Source organism: Ranitomeya variabilis, chromosome 5 (genome assembly GCF_051348905.1).
Source record: "Ranitomeya variabilis isolate aRanVar5 chromosome 5, aRanVar5.hap1, whole genome shotgun sequence".
Lineage (NCBI taxonomy): Eukaryota > Metazoa > Chordata > Amphibia > Anura > Dendrobatidae > Ranitomeya > Ranitomeya variabilis.
This window is the reverse complement of record NC_135236.1, coordinates 478,573,674-478,596,110: the sequence shown is the minus strand read 5'-3', so window position 1 is coordinate 478,596,110 and position 22,437 is coordinate 478,573,674. Positions and strand designations below refer to the sequence as shown.

At 40.6% G+C, this 22,437-nt stretch overlaps 1 protein-coding gene and 1 long non-coding RNA gene across 2 annotated transcripts in view; one reads left to right on the top strand and one right to left on the bottom strand.

Moving 5' to 3' along the window:
- The window catches only part of NUAK1 (NUAK family kinase 1), a 122,149-nt gene that overhangs the window by 47,979 nt on the left and 51,733 nt on the right, over positions 1–22,437 (top strand). The window lies entirely within an intron of this gene.
- LOC143773750 (uncharacterized) lies at positions 193–20,733 on the bottom strand. The gene is made up of 3 exons (XR_013215346.1): positions 20,623–20,733; positions 8,177–8,324; positions 193–545 (listed from the first exon to the last, which is right to left on the bottom strand). It is a non-coding gene; the product is annotated as an uncharacterized LOC143773750 (long non-coding RNA).

The window sequence follows — 22,437 nt, the reverse complement described above, 5'->3', positions numbered from 1 at the left end:
GTGACTACTGCAGACAATCACTGGCTGCAGCATTGATAAAGAGAGCATTAGCTTATCCCATTCCTGCTGCAAGAGAAAGCGTGGAGACTGATGGGGAACTTGGGCTGCTCTACAAAGAAATAATGAGGGATGATTTTACGTATGATTCCTAACAATCATTTTTATTAAAATGTTTAATAATCTGCTATTATCCTTAAAGGGGAATTTTATGTACTGCTGTTTGTATTGCTGCTGTAATACCATAATTTCCCCCGAGATCAATAAAGTGTATCTTATCGTAATTCCCATCTCCAAGATCCTCTCCTAATATGGATAGGAACTTGGAGATGGGATTTCCCCTTTCAGGATAATAGTGAGAATGAGGCTCCCATAGACGTGCATTGAACGCTTGTCACCGTTACTTCTGGCTTGCGCTCAGTCAGATGATGGCGGCAATCTCCTACATCACTTAGACAAGCATATCTTGTTTCTGTGCAGTTGAAAGGTGGATCTGTGCATCCGCAATTTACTTTCTTTTGTGTATAGAGATTTTCTGCACATGCAACCTGGCATTAGAAAACATGTAAAACACATTATTTCTCATCAACCACAAATTGCCTAATTGTAAAGAAATTATTTCACTTTTACTGTGTCTTAAATTTTCACATATAAACCATTGACTTATTTTTGTATTTCGGGGGCATAACCCCTTATGTCTATAAAAGAGCTATTTATGAAATTTACAAATGTGTTAGTGAAGTCTGACCACAAATGGAACCACACTTTAGACACATAGCTGATTAATTGTACAAATATGTAGCCAGCGGTGACAACACTTCCTGATCCTTCTGTAAGACACTAGATAAGGGAGAAATTGTTGCCCTCTAGTTGTTTGCAATGTCACCCCACACAGATCTTTATGTTAACTTGTCAGCAGGACTGAACCCATTCATCTGCTGCTGCCAAGTGACATCCCTCACGCCCAGCAGGAAATAATTACAGGCATCTTTAGCCTTCCTTCTGAGATGTATTAACCGCACATCTTTGGCTTTGTGCATGAAATTTAGAGTGAAATAAATATATAGTACTAATGTAAGGATCCCTTAATTGTCTATTATGTGAGCAGCCAGCAAACAGACATAGCTATGGAACATGTGCTATACAGAATGACCCACTCCCAGCATCTTGAACGAGACAGCAGAGATGAGAGGTGTGTATTTTCATATAGCCTTCCTATATCCTGGATTCTTACCAGAAATAGCCTAGCAGATGTTTAATGCTTGCTGGGTGTTTTCCCTGAGAAGACCTTAAAAGACCATTTTGTGTTTCACTCTGGGTGGTATTTAACATTCGGGCTGTGATATTTCTCGTTCCTACATTATTGAAACATTTTATCCTGGAAAGAGAAGTAGCTGGATATTACAAAATCATAATACTTTTAAAGTGAGCCTGTCATGGCTGTTAAAGTTAATCTACAAGTTAATAGAATTATGTAGGTGCCCGGCTTTTTTTCTGAAAGTTCGGCACCCTTGAGAAAATTAACTTTATTTCTTTTAGGAGCTGCTGGATTTCAGTCGTTGCTTAAGTTATCACTAACTATGCTGTCAGCAGTAGCTGTGATAACGCCACAGCACTTTGCAGTGCAGTGCATGAGTGCTGTGCCAGCTGTCAGTCAAAGTGCCCGGGTGTTCTTCTGGCACTGTAAACTGAGCAATGACTGAAGCCGAGCCAGTATGCCTTCATGACTGAAAGCCAGCGGCTCTCAGGAGAAATAAAGTTCATTTTCTCCCTGGTGCCGCAATTTCCGTACAATGGCCAGGCACCTTTCTGACGCCATTAACCTGCAGACTAACCCAATATCTGCAGGTTAGTACCATTACCAGCATGACAGGTTCCCTTTAAATGTGTCCTGTGTGGTCTTTTATGTATTATCCGATTACCCATAACATTAAAGCCACCTACCTAATATTGTCTTTCCATCCAAGGACTCCACCTAAAATTTTGCAAGCTTCGAGGTACAGATGCTCAATGGGATTGAGCCCTGTGAAATCTGAGGCCAAGTCAGCACACCAAATTATATGTAACCTCAAATCATTCTTAAACAACTTCTATAATGTGAGATTCCACATTCTTTTGATGAAAGAGGCCATTGTCATTCGGGAATACCATTGCCAGAAAGGGGTCTACTTTCTCTGCAACAATCCTATGGTGGTGTCAAATTAACAACTGCATGAAGGCCAGGACTTCTGTCTGGGCTTGACTAAGCTTGCTGGAATATGGTGAATATGGGGCTTGAAGAGAAGCGTGTTATGGACATGTTGGGTTGTATCTCAGGAATTTATGGATTGAGCTCACATGATATCGATGTACTGTTGTTTTTAAACCAACCTGTGCAATTGAGATGTTCAATAAATAAAAGAAGGCTTGAAAGTCAAGATCATGAATTGTACATTTTGATAGTTAAATGCAGGGATATATTGTTTGGAAAATCGGATGATCAATGATGACAAATTATGACCATCCTATTATGCCATCACCCCATAAGATGGGAATACCCAATTAAATCTGTGTCTTGCGTACATCGAGGATTGTACTGTATATGTCAGTTTAGACGTTAACAGTTAATGCTCTTCTACAGCAGTGACATATTTAATACCAGTAGTAAAACATCCATAGTCAGTTTATGAAACATGTCAATGTGTTTCAGCACCAAATAAACCTTGCACTGTATAACTATTGTGGCTCCCTACAATCGGACCTGTGTAATGAGGCCGACATTCTTGTGGATCTCTGCATCTAACTTGATGAGAAATTGAGGCAGAGAGAACCCTTCCAGAATTAGCCTGGCACACGTCCTTGTCATTCATTCGAGTTGGCTTCAATGTTCCAGCAAGGCAGAAAGTTTTATGAGTTTCATGAATTAACCATAATATGTTTTTCCAGCTTAGGCAGCAGTCTGGGACACCGCTGATAATTTTCCACTCATCATTATACCTCTCTTCCAAAAATGTAAATATTTCATAGACAGAACGGTAGAAGTGGAAATGTCAGTGGAATATATGCAACATGAAACTATAGCTTTTCAAGTATGACATCACTTTTTTAGAAACACCAATGTCTTGATACAAGGGGATATAGGGCTCGGGGGAATTTACATTTGCCATCATTACCTTTAGTTGGTATTTTTTGCTATTGTTAAAGTTAAAGGGAACTGATCACCAGGTTTTTGCCTTTATAAACCATTCCAGTTATCTTTAAAATCATGTAAATAGGGTTCCTACAATCCCATTATACCCTCAGAGGTGCCCCTGCATACATATAAAAAAGTGCTTTATTTATGTCCTGCGATGCATGCAAATTAAGTGGTCCAGGCCGATGGGTGATAGGCATTGTTTATAAGGCAAAAAAATGTTGACAGGTTCCCTTTAAAGTAGTTTTTGAGTTTAGAAAAAACTTCTAATAACAGCATTAGTGACGAGCGAATGTACTTGTTGCTCGGGAGTATTTGTTAGTGTTCGGAGATCTAGTTTTCTTCGCGGCAGCTGAATGATTTACAGCTACTAGCCTGCTTGATTACATGTGGGGATTCCCTAGCAACCAGGCAACCCCCACAAGTACTCAGCCTGGCTAATAGCTGTAAATCATTCAGCTGCCGCAATGAAAACTAAATCACCGAGCTGTCATAAATAATCGGTCACCCGAGCGTGCTCGGGGAAAGCCTGAGCAACGAGTACACTCGCTCATCACTAAACAGCATCACACTTGTCCATGAGGCAAGTGTGGGCCGAGCTGCAATACCACTTGCAAGCCTTGTATAGGCTGAAATCTACACAAAGCTCAACTTTCTAAAATGCAGCAATGTCCTAATCTTACATCTATACGATGATCCCATGTAAGAACATGCCTTGAACGTTGCATTCTGATTTTCATTTTTTTCACGTGCAGAAACACCTGTACTATAATTATATCACACGTGGCATATATTACAATTGTGCCAACAACATTTCATGTTTTTCACATAAAATATATGGCAAATAAAACTACTCAACTTTTTACATTTTTAGGGGGTTCGAGTTTTCCGCAACCATTTTTGAGTTTCCAGTTACTTCGGCAACCCTGTTCATTCTCCTATTCTCTCTTGTCTCCATGCCCTATACATTTTCTGAAAATCTCTTCCTCATGTCAGACATTCCTCATCTCAAACATTCACAGTATTTTAATGACTTTTATCGTTGTCTCTGAAATCTTATCTGAACGTACCTCCATCATACCTGTCCTCCGTTGCTTAATGTATCAGACTTGGGCTCCCCACTTTAATATTTTTTTTTACATGTTTCCACTTGGCTTATCTCATCATTTCTACAGAGATTCACATTTCAAGTGTTCATTGTTAATTTTAGTAATGTATACTTTGTACAGTGCCTCAACAGATGTTGGTACTGTGTAAATCATAATAATAAATGATAAAACAAAGTTGATAACTGTCATAGGAGAACAAAACCTGTGTAATGTTCTTCATACTGTATCTTTTTTGTATTTAGCATTCTATTGCCTAAAAGTATTTTAGAAGAATATATTATTATAAGAGTTCTTCATTTTGGACAATCCTATCTTGTTAGCAAGGTCTCTGAACTATGCACAAAGTGCTCCCCTGCTTGGAATCCTAGTGTTGAGTTCTTATTTATGGCAGTAAGTGTATACCGTAATGTCCCTTCAGTGCCACCACAGGAGGAATTAAAGAGGAACTGTCATGTATGTGTACAGTACATCGAGAAAAATACAATTTTTGACGACTACAGTTGTGGCCAAAAGTATCGACACCCCTGCAATTCTGTCAGACAATACTCAGTTTCTTCCTGAAAATGATTGCAAACAAATTCTTTGGTATTATTATCTTCATTTAATTTGTCTTAAATGAAAAAACACAAAAAGAATTGTCCTAAAGCCAAATTGGATATAATTCCACACCAAACATAAAAAAGGGGGTGGACAAAAGTATTGGCACTGTTCGAAAAATCATGTGATGCTTCTCTAATTTGTGTAATTAACAGCACCTGTAACTTACCTGTGGCACCTAACAGGTGTTGGCAATAACTAAATCACACTTGCAGCCAGTTGACATGGATTAAAGTTGACTCAACCTCTGTCCTGTGTCCTTGTGTGTACCACATTGAGCATGGAGAAAAGAAAGAAGACCAAAGAACTGTCTGAGGACTTGAGAAACCAAATTGTGAGGAAGCATGAGCAATCTCAAGGCTACAAGTCCATCTCCAAAGACCTGAATGTTCCTGTGTCTACCATGCGCAGTGTCATCAAAAAGTTTAAAGCCCATGGCACTGTGGCTAACCTCCCTAGATGTGGACGGAAAAGAAAAATTGACAAGAGATTTCAATGCAAGATTGTGCGGATGTTGGATAAAGAACCTCGACTAACATCCAAACAAGTTCAAGCTGCCCTGCAGTCCGAGGGTACGACAGTGTCAACCCATACTCTGTCGGCATCTGAATGGAAAGGGACTGTATGGTAGGAGACACAGGAAGACCCCACTTCTTACCCCGAGACATAAAAAAGCCAGGCTGGAGTTTGCCAAAACTTACCTCAAAAAGCCTAAAACGTTTTGGAAGAATGTTCTCTGGTCAGATGAGACAAAAGTAGAGCTTTTTGGGCAAAGGCATCAACATAGAGTTTACAGGAGAAAAAAAGAGGCATTCAAAGAAAAGAACACGGTCCCTACAGTCAAACATGGCGGAGGTTCCCTGATGTTTTGCGATTGCTCTGCTGCCTCTGGCACTGGACTGCTTGACCGTGTACATGGCATTATGAAGTCTGAAGACTACCAACAAATTTTGCAGCATAATGTAGGGCCCAGTGTGAGAAAGCTGGGTCTCCCTCAGAGGCCATGGGTCTTCCAGCAGGACAATGACCCAAAACACACTTCAAAAAGCACTAGAAAATGGTTTGAGAGAAAGCACTGGAGACTTCTAATGTGGCCAGCAATGAGTCCAGACCTGAATCCCATAGAACACCTGTGGAGAGATCTAAAAATGGCAGTTTGGAGAAGGCACCCTTCAAATATCAGGGACCTGGAGCAGTTTGCCAAAGAAGAATGGTCTAAAATTCCAGCAGAGCATTGTAAGAAACTCATTGATGGTTACCGGAAGCGGTTGGTCGCAGTTATTTTGGCTAAAGGTTGTGCAACCAAGTATTAGGCTGAGGGTGCCAATACTTTTGTCTGGCCCATTTTTGGAGTTTTGTGTGAAATGATCAATGTTTTGCTTTTTGCTTCATTCTCTTTTGTGTTTTTTCATTTAAGACAAATTAAATGAAGATAATAATACCAAAGAATTTGTGATTGCAATCATTTTCAGGAAGAAACTGAGTATTATCTGACAGAATTGCAGGGGTGTCAATACTTTTGGCCACAACTGTATATGACTATCCTACATTTTTTTCTAATTGTTCCATTGCAGGCTCTATCTCTTAATTTGAAATTGGCTTTGACCTGGTGGGTGAATACTAAATGCTATCATGTCTTCCATACAGTAAAGACAGAAAATGTAATCCTGCTTTTTTTTCCATTGGTAGCACACAGACAAAAGCTGCATATACATGGATGACTCTATCCAGTAGTATAGAGTAGTGTAGCTGTGAATCCAGCTAGAATCTATACATCTGTTTCTCTGGCTCTTACTTTTACTTACTTTTCAATCTGGTCCTGGCTCCTTCCCTCTGTTTAGACATAAATTTTCTCTGTAAAAAATACCTCACTGTGCTTTCCGTCCATTTTGAGAAAGATATATTTAAACTGTTTTTTTTTAAATGAAAAATCGTGAGTACAGGAGGCAGGCAAGAGGGGGAAAATGGCTCATAATTAGAGAAAGAAGCATTTTTTTTGCTAAGTTGTATTACACATTTTCTTCGATTTCTTTATACTTTTGATTTATATTCAAAGTCCAATTCACATTTAGGCATTACATAGTACCCATCCATATCAGAACAGTTCCTCTATATCAGTGATTCCCAAACTCCTGTCCTCATGGCCCCCAACACGTCATGTTTTCAGGATTTCTTTAGTATTGCACAGGTAATGGAAATATTATTCAGGCATCAGAAATAGCCAGAGGTTCTGTCATCTGTACAATACCAAGGAAATCCTGAAAACATGATGTGTTGGGGGACGTGAGGACGGAGTTTGGGAAACATTACTCTAGATAGAGAACTGCTCTTATATAACTACTCTTTGCTCTGGTCAAGTGATGAGACTTGTGAACAGAGGACCTCTATATTTCCTAACTTGGGTATATGAAAATAACTTTCTAAACTGGAGAACCCATTCATTTTTGCTATCATTCGTATTGATCTCATTATATCTCAAAACACAGCTACAGTGTTCTTAGAGCATTGCTATCAGAAGACGGCAAGAACGTAGAGTTGCCATTTATGTGATCTCTATTGGTGCTTAGATCACCTATTATATAGCCTTGTGAGCCATAATTAAAGCACCACAGTAGCGGGTTTTTTTCCAGCACTGAAGTGGCGCTTTAAATGTAAGTACCCTGCCCCTGTCATATACTCACCCTGCAGCGTCTTCAATTTTGGCATCACTCCAGTCCTGCAGCACCATTTTGTTAGCTGAGCGCAGCTTCTGACTCGCCAGAAGTCAGAAGCTACGTCACAAGCTCTCAATGCAAATCTATGAGAGCCAGAACGAGACTCTCATAGAGATGTATTGAAAAGTGACGTACTACAAGAAACACTGGAGCTGTGCCTGCTGGCAGGTTTCTTAGCCGGAGACCGACCTGAATGACTCTGGAAAACGATGAAGGCAGCGGGTGAATATGAGACAGGGCAGCGGAATTACATTTAAAGTACCACTCCAGCAGTGCGATAAAAAAACTAGGCGGAGTGGTGCTTTACTAGGTGTCGAACTTTCATATCTGTTTACATTACTTAGCTCTTTGCTGCATACACTGTGAAAGCTACCAGCATAAAATGATAAAATATATCTAGAGGGCTAAATATTCATGGATTGGTGTATGTCCGAAAACTATTTTTTTTTTCTTGTATAGTCAATGGAGATAAGAAAATAAATTTCAGTGGAATTGAATTCTACTAAAAGTTTACAATAATTCGAACTGCTAAAGCTGCAATTTTCCTGAACTGTAAAGTGTGATCGAAAGGTTAAAAAATCATTTACCTTACTGTTCTCCTCTCCAGAACCTTCACTCCTCACCCTTCACATCACCTGTCTGGTTCTTGTCACATCTTCTGATCCTGTTGCATACACTGAAATCCCCAAGGTCACGTTGCAGGTTTGACATTATGACTTTCCCTGGGAGTCCAGGCTGAAGAGATAAAGGTGCATTTCTTATTTTCTGCATATTACGTTTATTATGCTCTGGGATCTGTAAAGACACCAGAGCTTCTTAGGTGACATTAAATTAATGGAAAATAACTTCTATGTAAATCAAATTTCCTGGGGAAAAAAACACCCAAACAGGTGAATTTGAATTTTTCCTTATCCGCTCATCTCTAATAGTCAATTACCCTATTCTACACCCATACAGACGAAAAAAAACAACTTTTGTTTGTTTTTAACAGTAGGCGATGTATGCCATGGACTGTATGTCGATACAGTGTGTAAACCTGATGGAATGCTAAGATGTGATTTGAACAGTTGATGAATTTGATTGAAAGAGAGATGCTATGAAAAATGGATACTACCTAGGAAGATATAGTGATACTGTATAAAATCGGAGATAATGTAGACTTTTACAGACTTTTATCAGTTACTTTTGTGTATCATTGAAGGAGAAATGTTACCCCTTGGATCCAGGTCAGACGTGTCTCACCCAGCCAAACCAGATCTCCACTTTGTACTGATGAGGGGCAGTACCCCGAAACACAGTGTCTGCAAATTGAGATTCTGGTTTTGGCTTTTATCCTATGTTATGAGACAAGGAAGGAGCCTTGTGAACATTGACTTTTTGGATTGCTACTTCCTATAGGTGGCACTAGAGTTCTAGTCCTCTTCCTCTCTGAAGAGACAATTTGCATCTTGAGTAATTGAATGGCACAATTCAGGTCTTTGTTATGGATATGTCAATGTAAACCCATCATATCCACTTCGGCATTTACGATAGGAAATGCAGCCAAGCGCGTGGCTCATGAGAGGGCTCTTGCTAGGCAGCATGAACTTTCTTCACGACACAGCCTCATTTTTGCTAAAATTTAAATGTCCTATTGTTGGATGCTGGTTTGAAAATCTTTATTAAAGTAAAAGAATTTCTTCTGTGACACAATCTTATGCAGAATTCTCACATTTCTCCTTAGTTGAACCCCAGCATGATCAACAGGGAACAGATATAGTATATAATATACTGTATGAAAGATTTGTGTTCTACATGACTTTAATAACTTTATACGAAAGAAAATCTAATCATATCCTTCTAATTTAAGGTTGTAGACAGGGCAGTCTGACCTGGGACACCGTAACATTTTCAAGGGGTTTCATTAAGTGTCTTGAATGGCAAGTATTGCTGATAGTTACACATTTATTCCACTACTTGTGACATGTGTTACACTTTTATAGCTTTTAGTCTACCTTCTTATCCAGTGATTGATTGCCTAACTTGCGTTTAACAGCCATCGTAAAAATATTTGAATGCTAAAGTCATGTAGCTTTAATGTAAACTATATATTACATGTAAAATACATTTTCTTTTATAAAAGAATGGGAGCAGCAATTATAACGTGTTGTATTTTTTTGTTGAACTATATCTCCCAGCATTCACTTTCTGCAGTGCATGTGCATTATAGTACATAGTTCCCCCTTTTGTAGATTTCATGAATACAGCAGCATATAATAATTACGTAGACACAACTGAATTGGTTATTTGAGTCTCATAAAGAAAAAGAGTGTCAATAGGGAAATTTTCAAAGTAGAGATGAGGAAATTTATTTCAATTCAAATTCACCTTCAACAAATTTTTCACCAAAATTTAATTTGTAACAAATTGATCAACCATAAATTACAAATACTGCAAAGCCTCCAATTGCCCTGAAAAGATGCTTGAAACACTCTGAGGTCTCCTAGTACTGTATTCCACCCCTTTTGAGCTCTTTTATACAAACACAGCCTTAGTAATGTCAAAGTGACTTCAGCATATACACAAATAGTAATCAGTAGTACACAATATCCTGTTTAATAACACAGCTTAAGGACAGACTTTCATGTTGTTGATTTGTTTTGTCATTAAATTATTAAAAAACAGTCCAAAAATTATCCCTCTTTGTCTTCTCTGATCAGCCAAACCGTTCTGTCGCTGCCTGTAAGTCCAAGACAACTACTGAAATTTCCCGCTAAGGAACTGTTCCTAGGTCATCAAACCTGGTTTGACGTTGTATTTTATGAACAAGGCTTGCATGGGCCTGGACTTGAGGATAACCATCAAATCTTGTGTCAGCGTTCTATCAACTTTTGTGTTGCTTTCTTTGTCCATGATAAAACATTGCAAAGTATAAAGTCAGGGTTGAGCTCCTGGCTTGCTTACCCTCTAACTGTATGAGTTAGTTATGAGAAATAATACTACATCAGCCTTTTATGGACCAGGTCCTAGGCTGGGGTCATCCTGCCCAGGGGCCTACAGAAATCACACTAGTCAAGGCACCAAAAATCCTCATTTTAACCCATGAAGTTTTGTTTAACAAAAACAATTGCCTTTGGTGCCTAGTAAATTCCCCAAAAATGCTAATTTTTGCAATAAAAAAATTTCAATGATGGTAAAGAAAATTGTACTTATGAATGGCTACCCATACATTTTAGTTTGAACTTTTTGTTTGCCTTTTGTTCACAATCAAATTGAGGATACTGTAAGAAAGCAGGAGGTAAAGGCCTAAATGGCAGGGGTAGTGTCAATGAGGCGGCTAGCCTCTGTAATGTAAAGTCTGTGCCAATAGCACTAGATTACTGAGAGGGTTTTTATTCCACTGGATTTTGGGTCCGGAAAGAGCCTGGATGGGAAAGGTCACTCCAAAACTCCTGTCCTGGTCTTACAGGTGTAATAAAAGACAGCTGTGGTAGCTTAGCAGAGTGCGTTGTGTTGGACCTGGAGAAAGACAGTTAAAGGTGGACAGTCTATGCTAGAGACTGAGAAGTGCCTGTAATGCCAATTGGTGAGACTTTTGATCTTCTTTGCCTTACACAGGGAAAGGACTGTTTTGTTATTCATTTGTGCTAAAGAAAGGACCGTTTGTTTTTCATTTGTGCTGAAGAAAGGCTGTTTTCAAATTGGAGCTGTAAAGTTTATTAAGGACTTTCTTTTTTTTTATATAAACTCTCTGTGTCTGCTCTGTGCCTGTGCGTATCCAAGAGGCTACCAGAGAGCAGAAATCCCTACAGTGCGTATCTTATGCAATTAGCATATGTTACTTTGCAACCATGATGTTTTGGCATTATTGCCTACTAAGTTGCCTAGTTGTAGTTGACAAAGAGCCATCTAGTGTGACATTGGATACAACAGTCTGCCCAGTTGCGTTTGGATACAGGAAAATTTTAATTAAGGAATATGTGAAATATACAAGGTGTGGAGGTGTCTTTAGTAAAATCTGAACCACTTGTAATAGTGCATTGTCATTGTTCAAAGCACTGAGTCAATGATCATGAAAGTAATTTAAAGTAGTTTTCCGGTCCAAATCGATGAGTTTACAGTCCCTCTGTGTGACTGCAGACTTATAAATTCTCCCCAGCGCACACACTGCAGAGATTCGCCGGTTTCTGAGTCGGGCCGGAGCATATGTATGAGTTCTACATACTCACACCCACTGGATGGCCACGTCACTGGACGGGGTGTGGCCTTGTTCAATACAAGAGTATGGAGCATGCCATGCCCTCTTGACGGGCTCTGGGCAGGAGTGACTGCAGACTTACCAATTTGGAGCGGACAACCCCTTTAAATTCGCTAGCCTTAATTGCTGATGTCTTGGTGGAGTGGACCTTGCAGCACAACATCCATTCCAAAAAGCAGCTCATGGTCTCTACCATATGAGATTACAAAGTACGGATTTATTTCTTCAAGAAATACTGGCAGATAGGTGTTTCAGAACAATGCTATGCACATGCAGTCATTTCGCAAAAAGCAGTACAATCTACGTGGTACAACAGTGGTTGTGATGAACTTAGATATTTATAACTTGAGTTTCCAAACAAGTGGATGATTGTATGCTTCTTTCCTGGGCACACATATAGCTGAGTACGGAAAGCAATAGATGAGGAAGATGATGATAATAATGATGACAGTACCAGACACTATTTGAGGAGGTGGACTGGCTAAAAGAGAGATAAGCCTTGCTCTTATTGCGGAACAGCTTGCTTTTCCCATGTAATATCACTTCATGTGCTGATGGAAAGCCATAGTTCCTAGTCTATTCGAGCCTAGATTTCCAAGATGTATTTTTCTTCTGCAGAGGCTGCACACTGCCAGGAATGTGGAAAATAATTCTCACACCCAAGATGTCTACACATGGGACTCACCACAATCTTCTTTCAGGCGATGTTGAGCACCCTCCACCAGCAGCTGTTGTTGCATCACCTGCTCCTGAGCTGACTGAAGAAGAAGCCCCCAGAAGATTTTTTTTCCAAACATAGGCTCCTCTCTTTGTTGTTGATACCATCACTCTCCTCCTCCAATGGCTTCTTTGTCACCCCAATCTGGTTCCCAGGTCTTGTCCACCAAACAATCATCATCATCCATTGCTCGACTGATTGTTGCTTCAGTGTGGGAAATGTCCAGAGCTCTTTGCGCCCCACCCGCTTTCCACTTTTAGATTTGCCCTGACAGGGTGCTACTGCCACCTTGGCAACCAAAGCCACTGCCCCTAGTGCCACAGTTGAGAGCCGTCAACACAGCTAGACATTTGAATTGTGTTCTCCACCTTCTCTGACCCTAAGTCTTCTGAGTGTAAAGGCTGACTGTTCAACTCTTAGAGTCAACTAGTAGAAATATCTTCCTTAGCTCCTTCACCACCACCCTCCCCATGAAGTGTTGCGATTTAGGGGATTAAGATGATGTCACATTGAGATGGTCTCCGGTAAGGAAGGGGGCCTCAAACTGTCCATAGAACTGGGATACTAACTATCCCTGTCTCGGGGGTACTCTTTAAGGTAGAGAGGCTGAGTCTGTGACCTTACTATGCTCTTGTTAAACCCTGATCTGTTCCCTCTCCCACCCCTTGAGGTATGGGACAGAAATGTAATGTAAGCAAGACACAAAGACAAAACAGGGATAGCAGAAAACCTCTTTCATACAAAAGCACTAACCAACAATAGGGAGGTCACTAGGGACAGGGAGGAATTAACTAAATGGAAACAGGTACCAGGAGATGAGCACACGTACTACAGCAAACCACAGGACACTTCTACAGCAACTCTACTTCAATCACTTAGCTTTCACCAGCAGGGACAAGAAAGTCCGACCAGTTTATATAGGAAGAGGTAATTACCTGATCAGAAGCAGCTGAAATGGAGCTGCATGTGTCTGGCCACATGGAAAGGGTCATTAATCTCTTCAGCACCAGAAGAAACTAAATCCATTTAATATGGGACACAAATCACACCATCACTAAAGAAGACCTGCGATTCATTACCCAACTTGACCCTCTAACTTCAGGTCTTCCAGGGGGACCTGACACATTCGTGACAGATGCAGAACAGATAGAGGTGTGATAACGGAATTGAAAGTCTGCAGTGTGAAAGATTACATGAACATTTCCAGTGCACAGTTGCCTGACATCAATTAAAAACTTGCTCTTTTTTTTTTTATACCAATGGGTTTTAAAAGCATCCCTTGCGGCAAAGCATGTTGAACATGATTTTTTTTCAAAGCATGAGGGAGAGTCTTATATGACCTGTTGGAATTAAGTAAACATCAATTTTTAATTGATATAAGGCAACTGAGTTCTACAAATTTTTTTGTTTTCTTTTTCTTTGCTGGATAAGTGTTCCCACATAGCCATGCACCATAGAAACAAATGTATGCAAACATAAAACTGACATCTTTCATCTTAGGCTGGGTTCACATCGCGTTAAACCCGTCCATTAGACGGACTACGTTACACCGCGGCATAACGCGGTGTAACGCAGTCCGTTAATGCAGCCATTGACTGCAATGTCGGACGCATCACTAGCGTACGCCCACAATGGGCGTGCGCTAGCCATATGCCGTCATTGAGTGACGGACCCCGAGACGCGGTCAGCAGCGTTTACGGGTCCGTCACCGCTAGCGCAGATAGAGCTAGCAGATGCTCTATCTGCGCTAGCGCGCTGCCATACCGGCACTTGCGTTAACAGCAGCCCGTTAACATATGTGTTGAACGGGCTGCTGTTAACGCAATGTGAACCTAGCCTAAGTAAAAGATTAAGTGTTATGGCAGTGGAGGATTGTGCAGAACACTGACTCAAACTGGCAGTGTCACTGTCAGAGGTAACATCATCCTACAGTGGCAGAGGCGAATTATGTGCTATATATTCCATAATGCCCTCTGAGGCTGAGGCATAATGCCCTCCACTCTTGCTGCAGGCAAAGGAGGCCATTTGAGTCTTGCACTTGGCAATACTAATACAACTGCTATTATGAATAGTTGTGCTGATGCTTCTTAGTCATTAAATGCATTTTCTTCTCTTTTACATTACCCCATCCTTTGCTATTGCTACTTTTTCTTTTACCAGTTTTACAACTGTGCAAGGAGGCGGTGTGCAGGGACATCATACTGCATGGGGAGCTGTTTGGTGACATCATATTGTGCAAAGGGCCTGTTTGAGGACATAATACTGTTCAAGGGGGTTTGTTGGGGACATTATACTGTGTAAGGGGGTTATGTGTGGGGCATAATACTGTGCAAGAGGGCTGTGTGAGGACATAATATTTTGTAATCTGGTTGTGTGGGGAAATAATACTATATGGGGGGCTGTGTAGGGATATCATACTACATGGGGGGCTGTGTAGGGATATCATACTACATGGGGGGCTGTTTGGAGGTATAATACTGTGCAAGGAGGCTGTGTGGAGGCATGATATTATGCAAGGGAGCTTTGTTGGGCCACAATACTGTGCAAGGGGGCTGTGTGGGGAAATAATACTATATAAAAGGACTGTGTAGGGACATCATACTGTACAAGAGAGCTGTGTGGGAACATAATATTGTGCAAAGGCGGCTGTGTGGGGGCATAATACTGTGCAAGGGGACTATGTTGGGGCATTATAACAGTTAACAGACTTAATTCTGTTCAATATTAAGTGATAAAAATGAATAATAACGAGCAGAATTAAATTGCACCTGATTCGTTCGACTCTTATGCGACCCCTTGGGAAAACAAATTGCCCACACCTGCCATAGAGTAGAGGATGCTAATTTTGCCAATATGCAGCCCCTGGGAGGCCCCATGGTCAGCCCAATCTCATTGTGAGTCTCAATGGTCAGACCTGCAACTGACAAATTAACCTCTATCAAATTTATCAGGGTTTTTTGGGGGAATAACAATGTAATTCTTATGGGTTTTCAGCAGAAGAATACTTCTACCTTCTAAAGCCTGTAAGTCATTATTTTTGCTTAGTGCTGAGATGTTTAGAAATTCCTCTGAATGACTTTTGTTCTCATTTTTTAATGTTCCCTTGTTTAGTAGAGACGGAGATGCTTTTGATGTTGTTTTAACAACATGAGAGTAAGTCTAACACATAGCAGTATTCACACTCTATATATATCCTGAAGAGCTCGTTGCCAGACATGATACTGGCTCCCCTTACCAGAGTCTAGCTATCTAGACATGTTTTGACATTGGTGTGGAACAGAGTCGTTGTTTCTCATTTTATTCAGCATATATAGCAGCCAAGATTATTTTGCCTGTATGGAAAATGGAATCTTATAGAATGTTTGTATATGCTTTTACGTGCTTTTTAACAGAATGCAAAGTCATGCACATAAACAAATGAAGCATACAACAGAGACATTTTCAGATAAAATCTAAATAGTATAGCACCCTGATGGGTAATAATAGGATAAAATCAGAAAATATATTCTGCAAATTTTATGGAAATGAAGCATTGTCTCAAACATCTCACTAGTATAGAGCTCAAATCCTACTAATAGTATATTGTTTATAAGGCTTTAGACTGTAGTTTTCTCCATGTACCTCATGCACCTTTACTGTAGCTCTGTATGAGGCTTTTGTGCGATCCTAAAAAAACACTGTCGGAACACAGGACCAAGGGATCACAAATTGCCTAGAGTGAATTATAGTGAATGATTCCTTTGGGGGTTTCATCCAGATCCTGTGTTTCAGATCTTCAGACGGAGGCCCCAACTGAGCTACAAGTGTGGCCAAAATACAATGTGAACATAGCCTAAGCAAGACAGATCTGATACCAGTTTTCTCCCTTCTTCCTGTTGAGAACTCAGGCATGTTCGGCCAAATAACTCATGCATGTGTATGTCTACAGAAGAAATAGCTCTTGGGTCAGCCGTCCAGTGATCTTTCTCATTTTCTTTTTACACCTATGCCTGCAAAGATGACAAGGGGAGACCCTCTATGTCTAGAGGAAAGAATCGCCATTATCACAGATGGCGATTCTTTACTATAAAAACAGTAACATTGTAGAACACTCTGCCACATGATACTTTAATGGCCGATTCACTAAAAACCAAGACCAAGGAGGGCATGGTCACTTTTCTTGAAAAATATAATATTACAGCTTATGAGACGCTGATCCTGGGAATTAGTCGGCTTGCTGAATGTAGATTTGGAAATTAAGTTTTTACCTAATATCGGTCAATTAGCATCTGCCTCATGAGGTTTTTGACTTCCACTGGATCAACATGTTAAGTAAAATGTTGAAGTCGATGGAATTATCTACTTTCAATATTAAAACTATGAAAATATTGAATGTACTTGGTCAGTTTAATGCAGCAGATGATGCCACCATGGCTGTATAATAAAGATCTTTAACGGTTCTGGGTGTGCCATTCAGGCTTTGATCATCGATTTTGTAGTGTGCTTGAGACCTAACAGGGAACTTTAAGTCTCATTATATACATGTAAAGTGCTAGGGACATATGTTGCTGGAGAAGAACATAGAGGGGCTTAACTGACATGCTGGAAGAACTCTGTGTGACATTAAACAAATGATTAACTTGATGACATCTTTGATCGATGGACTCTGGCAGCTATAACCACTTGATGTTACAGAGAAGAAGATGCCATTCCTGATGAAGAACCAGCTCTACTTAGTGACTCTTCATTGGCTTTAGTAGGAGTTGTGGAAACCTCCATGTGAGAGGTCTAGTAGGATGTTATAACTTTAATTTACTTTACTGTGTGTGTCTGCATTGTTTTATGAAGATTATATTTTATATTGATTAGCTTTTTTGTGTATATTTAGTATATTCAATTGATAGTCCATTTCCTTGTTACGATAGTTATCTGATTTGTAGACAATCCAGTAAACATTGAGTAGACTGGGGCAAGACTATAATCTCTTCTGCAGGTAGGACAACTAGAAATACTTTGCATGCCTGCATTTTTTCGTTAATAAATGACCTTGTATTTGGAGAAGACAGTGTCCCATGATTAAAACAAACATTTTCCAATCACTGAACAGCTAGCTAAAACAGTAGAATAAAAAAATACACCATCCCTGAACATGTCCATTTTCTACTGTGAGCATAAATGCTTGATAAGGTTCCCATCTCTGGGATGGCTGTCATGTCTGCATCTCTCTCCATTTTTGGCTATGGGAGTAATAGAAGCAGCTGAGCTAGTTTTAGTCAAGTCCATCCCAAGTTCATATGCGAGTACTTACATGTGCTTTTATTTTTTCTCACGGTGATCTAATTGCTTTTTGTGAATAACATTTTTTTTAAATAATAAAGTGGTCATTCTGAAATAATGTATAGATTGGTTTTACACACAGAATTTTTGGAAACAACTGACTATCTTGCCCAAAATCTATGTCCTCAGATGCTACATGAAATGCTCATGTGGTCTCTCAGAAATCCAGCAGGGTTGTTGTTAGATTTCAGTTTCCAGGTCATTACAAACCACATTCACTATGGTTAGTTACAATATAGTAACACGAGATTGCGATCTTATGCCTTCTGACTACAAGTCATGGTGTGCCCTAGCCAAAGGACATTTTTCCTATGCACTGTATTTCCACAAGAAAATCCCATGACAGACGGATATTCTCCACTAAATGTCACTTTGCATGAAGAGGTTGTCCGACCGTGAAATCCAATGTATTTTTTTAAGCTAATCTGTGCTGTATTATGATATACAACACCCCCATAAATTTTGTACTTTGTTTCTACCTTTCCTTCCTCCTGAATTTCACATCATTCCCTGCACCCACTTTGTTTAGGCCCCTTTCACACATCAGGGTTTTGCCATCAGGCACAATCCGTCGAATGTTGAAAAAACGGATCCAGCAAAAGTTGCCGCCGGATCTGTTTTTATCTTATAGACTTGTATTACCACCGGATTGCGACGGATGGCCTCACGTTTCATCCGTTTTTTGCCAGATCCGTTGAAAATTAGTTTTCCGGCAGCCAGAGAAAACATACAGAAGAACGTTTTTTCTGTCCAGCGAAAAAACGGCCAGCGATGGATTCGGTGAAAAACTGATGAAACGTGAGGTGAAATGATGGAATCCGGAGACCGATTCAGTTTTTTAAAAGAAATCATGCATTTTCCATTCTGGAGTCTCTCTCTCCGGAACAGGAAGTTTATCTCTCTCTCTCCGGAACAGGAAATCCAAAAAAAAAAAAGTCGGATCCAGTGGAAAAATAGATCAGTCGCATCAGTTTTTCACTAATTGCAACGGATCCGTTTTTTTCTAAATTAGCCGGATTGTGCCTGATGGCTAAAAACTGATGTGTGAAAGAGGCCTTACTTGCAAATCTACCAAACTTGACAGCTCCCTGTGCTTTATTACCTAACTTCACAGCCAGACCTGGTACCGCCCAACCTCAGTGCCCAGCCCCACCTTCTACACACTCATTGGCTGTTAGTAATCTTCCCCTGCGCTGACGTTTATAATCATTCCAGTATCAGAAATAACAGAGCATGGACCGTATGTCCTCACATGTGGAAAGCAGCACAATCACCACCCACAGTGGTGACAAAGCTTCAAATGTCTCCACATAAGATCCACAGTGGTGATAGCTTCACATTCTCCACATCATATCCACAGTGGTGACAGAGCTTCACATGTCTACACATCACATCTACAATGCTGATAGCTTCATGTGTCCCCACATCACATCCACAGTGGTGATAGCTTCACGTCTCCACATCACATCCAGGGTGGTGATAGTGCTTCACATGTCTCCACATCATATCCACAGTGGTGACAGAGCTTCACATGTCTACACATCACATCCGCAATTTTGATAGCTTCATATGTCCCCACATCACATCCACAGTGGTGACAGAGCTTCACGTCTCCACATCACATCCAGGGTGGTGATAGTGCTTCACATGTCTCCACATCATATCCACAGTGGTGACAGAGCTTCACATGTCTACACATCACATCCGCAATTTTGATAGCTTCATATGTCCCCACATCACATCCACAGTGGTGATAGCTTCACATGTCCCCACATCGCATCCACAGTTGTGATGTTGCGTCACATGTCCCCACGTCACATCCACAGTGATGATAGAGCTTCACATGTCCCCACATCATATCCACATTGGTGGTAGAGCCGCACATATCTTCACATTACATGCACAGTGGTAACAGAGCTTCACATGTCTCCACATCACATCCACAGTGGTGACAGAGCTTCACATGTGTCCACATATCATCCATAGTGTTGATAGCTTCACATGTCCCCACATTACATCCACAGTCATGATAGCTTCACATGTGTCCACATCACATCCATAGTGGTAATAGCTTCACATATTTTCTCATCACATCCACAGTGGTGACAGAGCTTCACATGTCTCCACATCAGATCCACAGTGGTGACAGAGCTTCACATGTCCCCACATCACTTTCACAGTGATGATAGAGCTTCACATGTCCCCACACCACTTCCACAGTGGTGATAGAGCTTCACATGTCCCTACATCACATCCACAGTGGTACTAGTGCATCACATGTCCCCACATCACATCCACAGTGGTACTAGTGCATCACATGTGTCCACATCACATCCACAGTGGTGCTAGCTTCACATGTGTCCACATCACATTCACAGTGGTGCTAGAGCTTCACATGTCACATACTACCCATGACATACAAGTACTGTGAAGAGTCTATAGTGATGTGTGTGTATTTCTACATATATAGCACATAATACTTTTCAGCTGCTGCAGAACCTCAGTGTCTATAGTGATGTATGTGTACATATCTACATATATACCACATAATACACTTCAGCTGCTGCAGAACCTCAGTCTATAGAGATGTATATCTACATATATAACTAATAATATACCTCAGCTGCTGCAGAACCACAATCTATAGTGATGTGTATATGGATGTGTGTGCGGATGGATGGATGAGAGGTGGATGGAGGTATGGATGGATGAAGGATTGATGGATAAGGGAGGAAGAGATGCACACAGCACATTATACTCACCTATATAGAAGCCATTTCTTTCCTGGTTCCTCCAATCAACTGAGTCATTCCCCTGCTTCCTTGCACTGTGTGCTGCATGGGGAGGCTGGAGCAGGAGCAAGGGGAGGGTCTGGCAGAGGCTGGTGTCTGTTGTGACATCACTGACTAGTCTCTGTCACACAGAAAAACACTAGTCGGTGAGTGAGCAGCTCCTCCAGACTCGGGAAAGAGCTGCTCACCAAACTAAGTGATACCTAGGACACCATGCAGAATGCTGACAGGGAGTATATTACAAACTAGGTACACACACAAATTAAACAAAACTCTTAGTACAGTGTCACCTCAAAATCACTAATGTAGGTAGATGACCCCTAAAAAATACCTTTCATCTCACTTAGGCTGGGTTCACACTGCGTCTGTGGCGTCCGTTAGACGGACTACGTTACACTGCGGCATAACGCGGTGTAACGCAGTCCGTTAACGCTGCCATTAATTCCTATGTCGGACGCATCGCTAGCGCACGCTAACAATGGGCTTTCGCTAGCGATGTGCCGTCATTGAGTGACGGACCCTAGGACGCGGGCTGCAGCGTTTACGGGTCCGTCACTGCTAGCGCAGATAGAGCATCCGCTAGCTCAATCTGCGCTAGCTCGATGGAATGTCGGCACTTGAGTTAACAGCAGCCCGTTAATGCATGTGTTGAACGGGCTGCTGTTAACACAATGTGAACCTGGCCTAGTGATACTAGAAATGTCTCAGTGTAGTGTTGACCTTAAATACACTACAAAATGTTTTGGTTCCTAATGAATTTCTGGGATATTTTTAAGTCAGTGCCATTTTTCAGAATGCAGTATTCCTTAAAGACGTCTTAGCTCTTTTTTTTTTAAAGTATCCTTTTCCAGGTTGGTCATAACTATCATGCAAAAGTTGCTCTGAAGGGCGCTGAGCTCCTGAATGAGCATGTGAAGAGTGGTGTAAGGCTCATAATATTTCTATTAATCCCTTACACCACCCTGTGCTCGTGGTCATACAGGAGTTGAGTGGCTTTGCCTGCTGATGAGCACTTTTTAGAGCTTTTTTGAGCAAAAAAAGGTATCCTTTAAGTATAGTGTTTCTGGCATTTCTCTAATATGCTTCTGAATAGAACTTAAAAAGAGCAAAAAATACTTCATATATGTAATGATGTGGCAGTATAATTCTTATATATTCTTCAACATAGATGGCAGTGTCAGAGCTGGTCGTAACATAGCTCTCGCCTTGTCAAGCCGTCATGTCCAATTTCGTGTTTGAATCTTTCAAAAAAAAACAAAAACGTGTCCCTCTTTGGATTTGCCTTCCTTAGGAGATCAGATACTTTATGAGCTGTTGTTCCATAAAGGATCATAAATCCTTAAGAGATCATAAATCAAGAAATACCTTTTAATTTACACTTAGTGTTTTATCTCCCAGCAGATGGGGGATATGTAAGGAAATTGTAGTCAAATGTCTAAATACTTTCAGCTGGACTGATTTTTTTTTTTTTGAGTGGAAAGAGAATATATTTTTGTTCTTAATGTGTGTAGCTAACATCTGGCAAACGTTTGCTTTTTGTATGCATGAATAGAAAGGAAATCTCATCTTCAATTTAGCTGGGATGTGGTCAGGAATATGACAGTGTTTAAAGGATATGTCTTGTGATGTACTGCCATAAGAAGCCTGTACAAACTTGGATGATTATTTGTTGCAGTGTTTCTCCCCACTCCTCCCTTTGTCTGCCCAGCATCTCTCATTAAAATGCTCTAATGGCTTTGAAGCCCACTTCAGAACTGGCACACACTTTAGGTTTCACCCACAAGC